Source organism: Cricetulus griseus, chromosome 2 (assembly GCF_003668045.3).
Source record: "Cricetulus griseus strain 17A/GY chromosome 2, alternate assembly CriGri-PICRH-1.0, whole genome shotgun sequence".
Taxonomy (NCBI): Eukaryota; Metazoa; Chordata; class Mammalia; order Rodentia; family Cricetidae; genus Cricetulus; species Cricetulus griseus.
In genome coordinates, this window is record NC_048595.1 from 406,165,623 (window position 1) to 406,179,476 (window position 13,854).

The following is a 13,854-nucleotide window of genomic DNA, read 5'->3' on the forward strand; positions in this document are numbered from 1 at the left end:
ATTAATTTGGAAGAATAGAACAGCCTTATTCCAAAAATTGATGGGTATCTTTCGTTTTGTGGAAAATATTCCAAAGGACAGTATAATTAATCAGCAGGAAGATGTTGTTCTCAGAGAGAAAATGATATCTTTGCAAGAAAGAAAACTTATTGTCACTATTTTAGTTTAAGTAATTGCCACAACCAACATACCTGAAAACTATCTGAAGAAAATAGACTCCAACTTATATGAAAACATATTTATGAAAATAATATGAAAAATATCTCAACAGAAGTTTCATTTTTGTCATTGGAAGAACAATTGAGGAAACTGGAGGATGAATATACTTGTATAGTGTTTTTGGACAGTTAGATTTCTATCATATTATTTCCTTGTGGTAATTAGGGAGTTGAACAGCAATGTATCCCCTCCCCAAGAACGTGCCCTCCTTCAGGTATATAATCCAGAAGATTGCTAGGGAATTTCTTTTTTAATGTCTGGATTTTTTTCTTTTCTTTAATAAATGAAAAACAGTTTTTAAGGTATTGTTGAGTAGCACAAGCAAGATTGAAACACAGTCAATTATTAATTCAACTACCATGTTCACATTCTATTCTGCATCATAACTAATAATACTGCTTCATGCAAGGTACTATTATATATCTAACCATAACCTGTGTAGCTAAAAGAGATGGTTTATGTCTACATACTAGGATAGCCTGTGTGTTGGAACACAAAAGCAACAACAAAAGAGGCCATGCTCAATTAAGTTTCATTTCAGGAGTTAGCGGGTTTGGAGTTATGAAATTTTGAATTCCAGATTCTGTGTAGCTTAGAATACCCGAAAACCAGAGACCCTGACACTCAGTATCTAGACACCCACATGCTTTTTGATATTTTGTCCCATAAAATAAGGAGATTTTTGTTATTTGGTATAAGAGATTTCTCCTATTTGTGAGATGGATAAGAGTAATGTGATTCTAAAAACCTTGCATCATCAAAAAATATGTCAAGTCTTGTGATTCAGCTTTCCCTGCCTTTCTATTTTAACTTCATACTATTTATGATAGCAAATCTAATATTAAAATATTAGCATTCAAAATTCACTACCATATAAATGTTCATACCAATGAAATAATATTGAACATATATTTTGTAGCTTTCTTTGTAAACTTACAGGACCACAGAAAGATGATAGAAAAAGTTTATTGTTCTGACCATTATGACCCAGAAAGCACTAAGTTGTGTATGCTAACATGGGACACAGCATGCTGGAAACTTTTTAACTTCGTGCTTTGATATCCACTTCCCAACTTTACTAAGAGCTCTTAAATAGTCTGAATATTACTTGTCTCCAGTACTTTATATAAGCCAATTATGTGAGATTTATACATATGGATACCATTTTAATTTACTTTTCATTACTTTGTTTTGTTTTTTGTATGTATACTACTATGTATTTTCAATTCTTACTAGAAATGAATAATTCAAACTTGTATGCATTTTTCTTGCTAGAAATTTTTCAAAATTGTAATTTCCTCTCTTCAAAACATTCCACAACTAGGAAAAATGAATTAAAATGACTTAGTTTTTTTTTAATGCGATAACAGTCATTTCAATATGAACAATATCAGCAAAATACTTGTTTCATGCCACTTATATTTTGTGCCTTATCTGAGTATAAATATTTTGTTATCTGATCTTTTTCACTGAAATAATAAAAATTTTGTATTATAGAATGATTTCTTTAAAGTAATCTGATCTATTAAAATGCATGTATATATGCTATTTGTATATGTATTACATGAATACATACCAAAATTAGAGTATGGTTATTATATCATATATATATGGCATTTATAAATATGTGTGTGTGTGTGTGTGTGTGTGTGTGTGTGTGTGTGTGTGTGTGTATTGGGGAAACAGACAAAGAAATTTGTTTTAAAAAATCAGATCAAATATATTTCCAGCTGGCTAGAAAAATCTAAAATTCGTGTATAAATTGAAAGGAAAAACAGTTTAGAAATTTTAGTAGATATTTATACTATTAGATGAATTTTGTCTCCAGAGAGTCTTTATTTCTACATTGACCATAATTCCATAAAATAGGTATTTGGAAAATATTTATTCTATAAAAAACTGTCAGATCAACCAATAATATGTGTAAGGGTCTAACACATAAAAGGTCATTTGAAACATACATGTTGATGATGATATGTTTTATTTTTTAATTTAATTTTGTCTATGTATTCTTCACTCATACAACAATTATCCCTTCTGTCCTCCCAGTCACCCCAACTTGCCCTCTGTTCAAGATCTACTTCTGCATTTCCCTTCAGAAAATAGCAGGCCTCCCAGTGACATCAACTGAAGATAGCATAACTAGATGTAATGAGACTAGCCATAAATCTTACTATCAGGGATGGATGAGGCAACCCACTGGGAGGAGAATGGTCAGTCTTAAATGTGTTCATTAATGAGTCCCCAGGATAATTATGATTGTTAAGAGAGATACATACAATATTTATTTCAATAGTTTGCTCTTGGTTCCGGAGAGATGGGTTAATAAAGAGTGCTTGCTGTTCTTGCAGAGGACCTGGGCTCAGTTCTCAGCAACCTATGTGCTTGCCACACCAATTTGAGGGGATATTATGCCTTCCCTCTTCTTCCCTCCACAGTCTTTTGCATGCACATAGTGCACATATACTTATACAGGCAAACCCAAATATATAACATGAATTAATAAATGAGCCAAACACTGATATTGGGGTTCAAACTTCAAGCTGAATATCAGTAAAACAAAACAGGTGACCACTAGCTTCTTACATCTACCTCAGGCTGAATGGGCTGATCCTGTCTCCACAAGCTCTCACCAAGCCTCAGACTGTAACCTCTCTTCAGTGTGGCTGGAGAATGAATGCCTCCTACTAAAGAAAAACCCTGTTTCTATTTTTTATGCCCCTCTAGTTCTGGGTGTGAAGTCATGTCATCTCTTAGACTGATTCAATCTGGTGTATCCCTGGCTGGCGTTGAACTCAGAGAGTTCTGTCTACCTCTTAATACCAAGTCCTAGGATTAAAGGTGTGTACCACCACCTCCTAGCTTCTGGCTGCTGGGGTTAAAGGTATGTATCACTAATGACTAATCTCTATAGCTTGATGCTGACTTTTTTTTTTCTGAATCCTCAGGCAAGCTTTAATAAATCATAAATAATATATCACTACACAAGTACACAAAAAATGAATGGATAGATAGATATTTTAATATGTTTTATAACTTTTTATACTTTTAGTTTACCAAAAATGGTCATTGCCTGCTAATGTTTGTCAGTAAAACAAAGTTTTACTTTTCAGTGGTTAAAGCATATGGGAAGTCATGTTTTAGTCTGCCCACATAATAACACACTCACTGGAAGAAAGAAAAATTTAAAGTTACAGATAGAATGATGTGTTTTCTCTTTCTGGAGTCATTTTCATGATACACTTGTTTCTTAAAAATGTTTATTATATATATGCATATGTATGTGATATGTACATGTACAAAGCATTGTAGTTGTTTGCATTTATGAATGTATAATGTAAATACATAAAATTCAGTGTAGTCTAGGCAATAGGTCCATGATAAATTAGCACATGTACAGAAGTATTGGAAAACACAACAGGCTTAATGCACATATGAGCTCACAGAGACTGTGGCAAGTGTGCACTGGGGCTGCACAGGTTCAAGCCAGACAGTGTCCCAATGCTGAAAGGGGCAAATGGACAAGAGATTCTATCCTGAACAGATAACATATCTTCAATTACATTTACTTGCCAAGAAAATATGGAGTCTTGATATATGTATATATATCATGCTTAAGGGCAGTTCCCATGCCAAGCAGTAGATGGCAAGTACAAAACAAACTCAATGGTGTTTTTGCAGACATTTTGTATCATATTGCTTTAATGGTTATTTTGTCTTACTGGTCATTTGTTTATATATTGTGTATATTATAGTTTCTAATTCTGTGCTTTAATGATTTTTTGGTGTGTTGTGTATGTGTGTGTGTGTGTGTGTGTGTGTGTGTGTGTGTGTGTGTGTGTTTCTTCTGTGTTTTTTTCTTTTTTCTATTCTGATTTGGTTGCCTGTTTATTTTCGATATACAGAAAGATAGGACATGACATGGTTTGAACAAAATGTATTATACGCATTTTTCAATTAATATAAAGTTACCAAACAAGCAAACAGAAACACATGTATTTATTATGGATTCCCAATGATATTCTTATTAAGGTCAATGATAATTCTAGGTGAAACTATAGACCTCTATTTGCTTATCTTGTTTTATTTCTTCATTGGGTAATTATGTCTAGAACAGGAACACATTTTTATTCTTAAGTTATTTTGTGCTTATCTCATTATAAAGAAAATTAGATGTGGATAAGCAGGAGATTTTGTTTATTACTTTTATTACTTTAATAATATCAACTGCAATATTTCTTGAATTTGAATTTGCATTTATTAAGCACTTGTTAAATAAAATAATGTTTCTATTTATTTTTAAAAAATTGCCTACCTTACAATTTGCACCAAGAAAATAAGTTGTTTCCCGGTATATCAAAAGAAAGCTAATTCACTGTCTCTTTCATATTATGATACAACACACAATTAAAGTGGCACAAATTAAGTACCAAGTGCGTGATCTATAAGATGTATGGAAATCTATAAAAATTCCTTGTTTCTTTTTTTGATGTTTTGTTTTGTTTTTTGTTTGTTTGTTTGTTTTATTTTGTTTTGATTTTCAAGACTGGGTTTCTCTGTATTGCTTTTGAGCCTGTCCTGGAACTAGTTCTTGTAGAACAGGCTAGCCTCAAACTCATAGAGATCTGCCTGCCTCTGCCTCCTGAGTGCTGGGATTAAAGATGTGCACCACCAATGCCCAGCTTCCTTATGTTTCTTATGTTTAATGTAGAATTTTTCACATATTTTTCCTATAACACATTTGAAAAGCATTGATAGCTTATTTGTAGTGTCTGAAAAAGGAAATCTAGTTTGTTTTGCTAAGGAATTCAAAAAAATGAATCACTAATCTATACTTGTTAGTGAATTTTGTTAGGCTAATTTCTGGTACTCTATAGATAATACCTTTTTAAAAACAATAAATGTCCTGCTAGGAGATTGGTAAATAACTTGCTCTGATCAATTGAGGCTTGAAAAATACAGTAGTAATTATCATAGCCCTGATTGCAACCCCTAGTCTAGCTCGTCAGATAAAAAGATTGGAAGCAAGATAGACAATTGTCATTGTCATTGATTGATCCCATAATTTAAAGGGAAAACCCTATATCTGATGATATCAGACATTTACCCAGGCCTTGGAGGAACTGAGCTGAAATTAAAACTGAAACCTCTTCCCTGACGACTAGATCTTATAGTATCTCTGAGGGTGGGGTCAATTTGTGGGGGAAGAAAGGCAATCAGTAGCCCTGTGCTTCTGTAAGCCTATAAACCACTACAATGGCCAGCATGGAATAATAAACTCATGGATAAAATGGTGACACTTTGATATTAGGGGAAAACAACAGCCTTGTAATTAGACTTGAGGACAGTCAATAGAAGGGAATTTATGCCAGGTATTATAAACAAGTCAACTCTAATGCCTGGTAAAGTCAGGGATCCTAGAGGAGAAGCTGCCTCCACCATTCTCCTAAACAGGTTTAATCCACATCTGAATTCTATACATATCCTTATATTCACAAATAAGTGTAGCTCTCATCCCTCATTGAAGAACCTTATTTTCACAGCAGACAAAGAATTTACAGAAATTTACTAGTTAAAAAGCAAAGAACAACTGAGTATAGGGTGTCATCCCACAACAGATACATTACAATGCCACTGAAAACTCTATATCCAATGAACTGTTTCAGGTAGATAGGAGAAATCAGGGTAGAAAGATTGCAAAAGACAGAGGACCAGGACATCTGCTGTGAGATGGTGTCCTCTATATATGATGGAGAAGCTGTTCCCTTGAAATCTTAAAAATATGATTGCCAAAAAATGACACAGTGACAAAGCCAGTTGATATCCCAAAGTGGATAGGGCAAATCTTACAAGGTCATATATATAATGAATTCGGGAGGGAGTATAGGGAACACAAACAAAGCTGAAAAGTGGAAAGGGGGCATTGCCAGGATGTAAATACAGTGCTTATTTATGAAATTCTCAAGAACAATATCAATTTATGAAATGATGGGTAAATGGACAGATATTGGTGATGGATAGAAGCAACTGTCATTTTAATAGTTGATTATTTTATTTCTAGAGCAGTATAACTTTATCATAAGTGTTCAGGATTTCTGCTTGAAAAGATTGTTGAATGTAACTTACTTACTATGGTGGTTTGAATAAGAATGGAACTATAGGTCACAGACTTGAGTATGTGGTCTCTATGCAGTGCTACTATTTGAAAGGATTGGGAGATGTGTCCTTGTTGGAGGAGGAATGTCCCTGAGGTTGGGTTTGAGGCCAGTGGATCTGGAGGTAGACTTCTCAGTAACTTCTCCAGTACCATGTCTGCTTCTGTGCCACCATGATCCTTACCATGATAACAAGGAAGTAAACATCTGAAACTGTAAAGAGTCTCCAATTAAATGTTTTCTTTTAAAGAGTTGCCATTGTCATGGTGTTTCGTCATAATAGTCAAACCCTCACTAAGATAATTAAGTTTTGCCAATTTTACAGATAAATATATCCAACCATTCAGAAAATATGGAATGTGGTAAAGGTTAGTTTTGAAAAATTGTATAATCTCTTCAAAGGAGAATTACAGCTAAGAACAAAATCCAGACTTTTATACATTCATTATAATGGAAGTGTGTTAGAACTCAAAAGAGTATGCCTGTAAAACATTTTGTTCCAGAGTTAAAATTTATGAATTTATAAAAATATATAGGACATAAATTTAAAAAAATGGCATAGTGGCATATGCTTGTATTTTATCACTTGGAAATGAAGGCAGTACAATCAGTAATTAGTTCAGGGTAATATTCTGCGTTAGAGTTTGAGGTCAGCTTTGGCTAGAGGAGGCTGTCAAAAATATTGAATGGAAAAAGAAAATGATGGGGGCAGGTGGATAGGAAGGAACAGAGAAAGAATGTGGAGACAGAGGGGTAAAGGGAAGAAAGAAGGGATAGAGTGATTATCAGAACAAGGCAGAAAAGGGAAAAGGCAGCCATTTATTGCTTACAACTGGAATTGTTAACACAGAAAGTAATAACTTTTATTATTTTCAATAATTCATATCAGTTACAGAATTTAATTTCTAAAATACCTTAAAAGCTATGTAGAGTTTTTTATAGTTTTGACCTTTTAATATTTCACATTTGGATGTGTTGGAAATTTTTTCTATCCCTACAGGTTAAGGAGGCCATAAAATGAGAAGAGAATTGAATAGCCAGTGAATTGGATGCTGTACAAGAAAAGGCCAAAGCAAATTCTATGGCTCCATAATTCACAAAAAGGTAGAAGATAATGAAATGCCCGAATGACCACATATGTGTTTTGTGGGATATTAAGAGGGTTAATTTTAATCTCTGCTAATAAGAATGATTTAACTAAATTCTTTGGGTTGCAAGCAAGTTCAACAGAAAATCTGTTTTATTAAAATAATCTAGGAACTAGAACTGAAGTGTTTGATGAAAGAGGAAGCTGACCCTGGCTTTATTCTCCAGTAGGCTGACATGACAGCTATGATGAAGGTGTCACTGGAAAACTCCCTTTCAGGCAGTGATATAATACAATCTGAGAAATCATAATGTCAGATGGGCTGTGTTAGTGTATATTTAACTAACTTTCATTCATTTTAATTAAAAAGTTATTTTACTGCTACTTTTCCATATATAAAATAGAAAATCCAATAACATGGATTATCTACACTAATCATCCTCTGACTTTCACTACATCAGAATGAAAAATACCAGAAGGTATTTAAAGTTTTGCTGTAATGAATGGACTTAGATACATTTTGCTTAAAAATTCATTTTTATTTTAAAGTGTGTGTGTGTGCATATGTGTGTTTGTGTGTGTGTGTGTGCATGGGTGTATACATATGTATGTACAGGTGTCACAGAGTATAGAAGATGGTTTCTCTTCCCTTGATCTTGAGTTAAAAGTGGTTGTAAACAGCTTGATATGGATGTTGAGATATGAACTAAGGACCTCTGCAAGAGCAATACACTCTTTTGACCACAGAGTCATCTCTCTAGTCCCAAATATTTTAGATGACATTATAGTCAGTGACTTTATTTTAAAATAGATACACTGTCAGATATGTCACAAAAATATTCAGAGTAGTACAAAATTAGCAAAAAAATAAATAAATTATAATCTGATAAATTGATAGAATTTTAATACAGATTTGATGCATATTGTGCAGTGAGAATAGCATGAAATTATAAACCAAGTATATAATTACTATTAAACATTTTACATTAGAATGTGTGTTCTAACAGAATAGAGATAATTAACAACTATACATGAATATATTTTAAGAATTTCTATAACAGAAAAATGTTATAGTGACTGTAAATAATAAATTCATGCAAACAGTAAATGTATATAAATAAATCACAATGCTAACAATCAATTAAAACTCTTCTTTTTAAAAAAGCTCTTCTTTTAAAAATATTGAGTTATTATGTTAGTATGAATGTAATAGCACTGGAAATTTTCAGATGTTAATAAAAATAGTACAAAGATACAAGATAACAGAAGACATAGATACAGTTTTGTTTACTGTAACAGAAATCATTAAGAGAAAATATAAGGTAAAATTCATCTTATTTTCATAAATACACTAAATAGAAAATTTAAAATGCTACTAACAGTGAATTATATATGTTGTCTACTTTTCTGATATATGTAGTTTCATTAGATATTTTAGCTATACTAAAAGCTGGCTAGAAAAATAACTTATAGCCAAATATATGTTATGAACCAGTAGAGAAATATAGTTATTCATAAAATATAAGGAGTTTAGCACATTTTTATACATCCATTTCCAGAAAAGAAAATATGAGTTTAGTTATATTAGAATATTGGATTGCTTGCTTACTTTAAACTACTAAGTATTGGAATTTTAGCTCCATTTGAAATATTTTGAGAAATATATGTTTAAGACCATATTTTAGAGAGTTCGTGTTATGTTTCATACATGAATGCATTCATGTTTGCTTCACTGTTTAAAATTGTTCATTAATATGAAACAGGTCAAGGCAGTGATTCTCCCCTATGTGTGTGCTCACAATCTCAGGAAGGTAACTTATCCCAAGCCAAACAGAGATAAATGGACGACTGTTTGCAGATGGTCAGGTATCTCCTTTAATGAATAAGTTACAATATAACATTCTGCGACATGGGCAGTGGAGTAGCTTCCTAGTAAAAAGCACATGCTTACTATATATGAGGCCCACACATAATTTACTGCTGGAGAGAAAGAGTGTCAAAGAGAGAGGGAGAGAGGGAGAGAGACAGAGAGAGAGACAGGGAGAGAGAGAGAGAGAGAGAGAGAGAGAGAGAGAGAGAGAGAGAGAGAGAGAGAGAGAGAGAGAGTTGGATTCCAAACAAATGGGAACTTGATGTTTTTCTTTGTTTTCCCAAACCTCAATTTTAAAGGTCTGATGTGTGTGTGTGTGTGTGTGTGTGTGTGTGTGTGTGTGTGTGTGTGTGTGTGTGTGTGTGTGTATTCTGAAAAAAGACAAAACAACCCTTTAAAGCAGTTTTAAAGACTTCAAAGAATGCTTGGCAATTTAGTTTATTAAATATCTAAGCAATCTCTGCTTAGTTCTATATGCATATGTAAGTGATATTAGACATAACAAATTTTTCACATTGTAATGGAGTATTTTCAACATGCAGATTTTAAATGAGAAAATATAGAAGATGGCACTTTGGTCAGAACATAGCCCCTAGGGATCTGAAATCATTAACATTGAAGTGTGAAAGACTAATTGCACTACTTCTCTGAAGGTAACTTCTGAATATGTGCTACACAATGTCTACAAGATTCAGGAAGTGGGAAATGAAAAGTTTGTAATGCAGAAGGGATTTATGCTAAGAAGTCTCTGAGTTGTCATGATTAAGAATTTTCCACCCATTATGCGAACCCTATTGATCATGGCAGGAAGCGGGAAAGTGTGCAGCTCATTGATTTTCTGTGGCTACTGAATGCATTAGGTCTGACATATTTGATGGGTAGGCAGGTTTCAAAGGAAGCTCAGTTAAGCTAATCTTAGTTCAGAGAAAAATTCACAATGGAATAAGAAACCTTGTAATTGCACGAGAAAATAGAAGAGTCAGAGGACTGTATTATGAGCTATATCAGCATAAAAAATTAGACATGAGCCTTCCCGGGAGACTGCAGTAAAACACAAGTCTTTGATGCTGCTTTTCACAAATGAAGCAATTACTTGGTAACTTCAGTTTTTTACCTTCAGTCCAGATACTGAATGCAAAGCAATTAATTATTCTGTCCTCTTAGCTAAGGTGAGTATCAGAATTCTATCAAGTTTTTAAAATGTAACTGAAGACAAAAAAAATATTGCAAAACACAAGTGAAATTGATAGCATGGTACTCACTGTAAATTCAATATTTTATTTCTAATGATATACTTTTATTCCTCTCATTGTCACATTGATTCTTTAAAATACAAATTTTCACCCATTATTGATATCATAGGATATCAAAGTAGAAAATTAAATACAAAATTGAAATCATAAAGAAATTTTCAACCCGGAGAATTGTTTCCACATTAAAAATAAAGCCAAACAATGTGATGTAGTATCCATGTTGGATGCTGTCTTGGTGACTTATTAATACAATGTCAGAGTGCAATGTTTTGTATCAGTATTACACAAATAGTGTCAAAATCCTCCATGAATATTTACAGTACATTAAGTACCATGATGGTGTGTATGCTTTAGGTGAGTTTAATTAAATTAGCAACAGCTAAATGATTCTCGATGCCCACAAACAAACATTGTGTATTTGGCAATCAACTTTCTCATTTTTTTTCCAGGTCATTTAGCATACAATCACACAACCAAACTTATGAGAACAAATGGGAACATGCCGACGTGTAATGTTCTATTCCACTTCACTGATGTCTCAAGTTCTCCCATTCCTTAGGCAGTAGAGCACTGCATTTCTCTGCTTTGGGAATTTGACCTCCAACACAGGCTGTTATTATAAACTTCACAATTGCTGCGTGTGACATTTGCAAATCATTCTGCTTTGTGTAAATGCTTTACTAATTGTTTTAAATTATAGAATTGTATTTATTACAATTACTTGCGGGTTATTTGTGCAGAGAAAACTGATTTCTAAGACCAGGTCAGGAAAGAGTCTCTACACTGGATATCAGAGTTTCCTTTGAAGAAAGTGAGGTTCACAGAAATTAATTCAAATGCTGGTGTTGTTTGCTTTTGGAGACTAATGACAATAATGGGGATTAAATCTAGAACTTCATTTTATACAAAATGCTTTCCACTGAATCTTGAAATGTTTTGGAAATTTTAATTTTCATTAAAATCTTAAGAAAACAAACAGTTCTGTAGGGGAAGCTGTAGCCATGCCTACTTAGGGGCTGACTACAGGCGTGCCTGACCATGCTTGTGAGGGCGTGGTCAGGGTGACGTAGTGTGACTGTGTTTTCGCTTTCACTTTGGTACTTGCTGTACGCCGGCTGGCTAGGTCGCTCTGTAAGTAAGGCTTTTCCCTATTAAATACCCTTATATTTCTACCTGACTTCATATTGATAATTTCCCACTATCCAGTTCAGTTAATGAAACTAACAGCCATTGATTAGAGAACCTTACAGCTGTTACAAAAATATAAAATTTCATCCCTTGGTTATGTGTTTCCCTTTGTTCCTTGTTAACAAAAAACCCAAAACAGATATTATCTGCATAAGGTCATATTTGTCTGTTCTTCATAGCTCAGCTCATATGTACACATTTTGATCTGATGGTGTATTTGCTGCTAAAAGGAGACTAAAATAGGAATATAAAATAGACTATTCTGAAGACTGTGTTCCACAAAGAATAAGCATATAATAAAGTGTAAGCATGTTCATAAGCATCCCAGAAGCCAATACTGCATTTTAGTATCTTGCAAAGGAGTGAAGAGTTGTATACAATTCTAAATTATAGTATGACCTGGAAAGTAGGGTTGCAGGAAAATGCTGTAAGTTTGGACATCTGTAGACCACAAATGGACATAGCATGGAAAGTCTAGCTACGTGGAACAGGTAGTAACTGAATGAAATGGGGAGGCTTAGTTTACAAAAGAAATAAAACTGGGGGGCTTTGACCATTTTCATTAAAAAAAGTGACAGTGTTTTATAACATTGACTTTTTTTTGGTTTTGCACATTTTCTATGAAGTAGAAACAATAAATAAAAGTCGTGGACAGAGATACTATTTTTTTATTATGTTGAGAAACAAAACAGAGCTTGAGAAAGAAGGAGTGCTCTATCTCACTAACAGGGGGATCACCAATCCTAGGCACTCAATGTATCATGTGTCTTTAATCAGGTAATTTTGTGAGATAATCATCATTACAAATTAACGACCTATGGCCATATGCTACTTCTCTTATTATATAGCCAGTCATAGAATAAAATGTATCGGATTTCAAAAGGCCAATGGCTTGCACTTCTTCTTCTTCTTCTTCTTCTTCTTCTTCTTCTTCTTCTTCTTCTTCTTCTTCTTCTTCTTCTTCTTCCTCTTTCCCCTTTTCCCCCTCCTCTCCCGCCTACTGGTTTCCCTTCTTCTCCTTCCTCTTCTTCCTCCTCTTTTCCTTCTGACCCATCTTTGTCTTTCTCTTCTTCTTTTACACTTAAAAAAAAATCCCTATATTTTCAATAGGAGTCCTTTCATACATTTTTAAAGAATCTGGAATAACATATTATAAAAATGTCAAGTTGCATTAATCAACTTAAAAATGACACTAAAGTAGAATTCATGCCTGGGTTAGCACCTGACACTTCTCAGCTCTCCTTCCTCTACATGTCAAAAATCATTACAAGTTAATTGTGGTGGTAAATGCTGAGAAAGAAGAGTTGATGTGAAATAAAATGCAAATGAAGATCAGTTTTAAGCAGGAGGGTTTAGTCTAAATGACCTCCTTACAGGCTTTAAATGCTGTAGAAAAAGAGGTGCATGGTCTCTCTGCTCTAATTATTTGCACCACTAAAGGGTTATTCTATTTTCTTAAATATGCCTGAAACTCTAAAGGCAAATCCATGTCAACAAAGTGCCATGTATGGCTTGAGGTTCTTGTCTTTTAGAACATAAAATAATCCAATGGGAAAAGTCTTTGAATTACAAAACTTTATTTTTTTTCAGTTACAAACAAAAAAATATTACCACGTTTTTTCTAATACACTGTATGAACCATCCTATCCAACATCAAACCAAATGGACTCTTCCTATGTTTCCTATCATAAACTTTAGTAGGATGAGGTGACATGATTAATACTATAAATTAAACATACTCTCTGTTTTTCATGGAAACCTTCATAATTATATTGTATATCTGCACCTCATACCATAACAATGGATATATTTAGCATATAGAAATTGAAGTTCTCAGATCAGTTCTACCTTCCTTTCTATGTGCCTTGCCTCCAAGGGTGTGGTGTCTTCAACAACATAGTCCTTTGAACTACATCTAGTGGACCACATAGAAGAAATGCATGTGATGCACCTGTACTGTTCATGAGGTCTTTGTAGCTTTCCAGACCAACATCTACTATGAAGGACCCCAACATCTACTATGAAGGACCTTCAAACCTAGAACTGCAGTTTGTTTAGTACCATTTTGCTACTGAAAAACAT

General features: G+C 33.6%; 1 long non-coding RNA gene across 1 annotated transcript in view; it reads left to right on the plus strand.

Moving 5' to 3' along the window:
• The first annotated feature begins 11,676 nt into the window (after positions 1 to 11,676).
• Positions 11,677 to 13,854, plus strand: part of LOC107977245 — a 35,882-nt gene continuing 33,704 nt past the window's right edge. The window contains exon 1 of the long non-coding RNA XR_003481487.2: positions 11,677 to 11,715. This is a non-coding gene — a long non-coding RNA (uncharacterized LOC107977245). The remainder of the gene's footprint in view (positions 11,716 to 13,854) is intronic.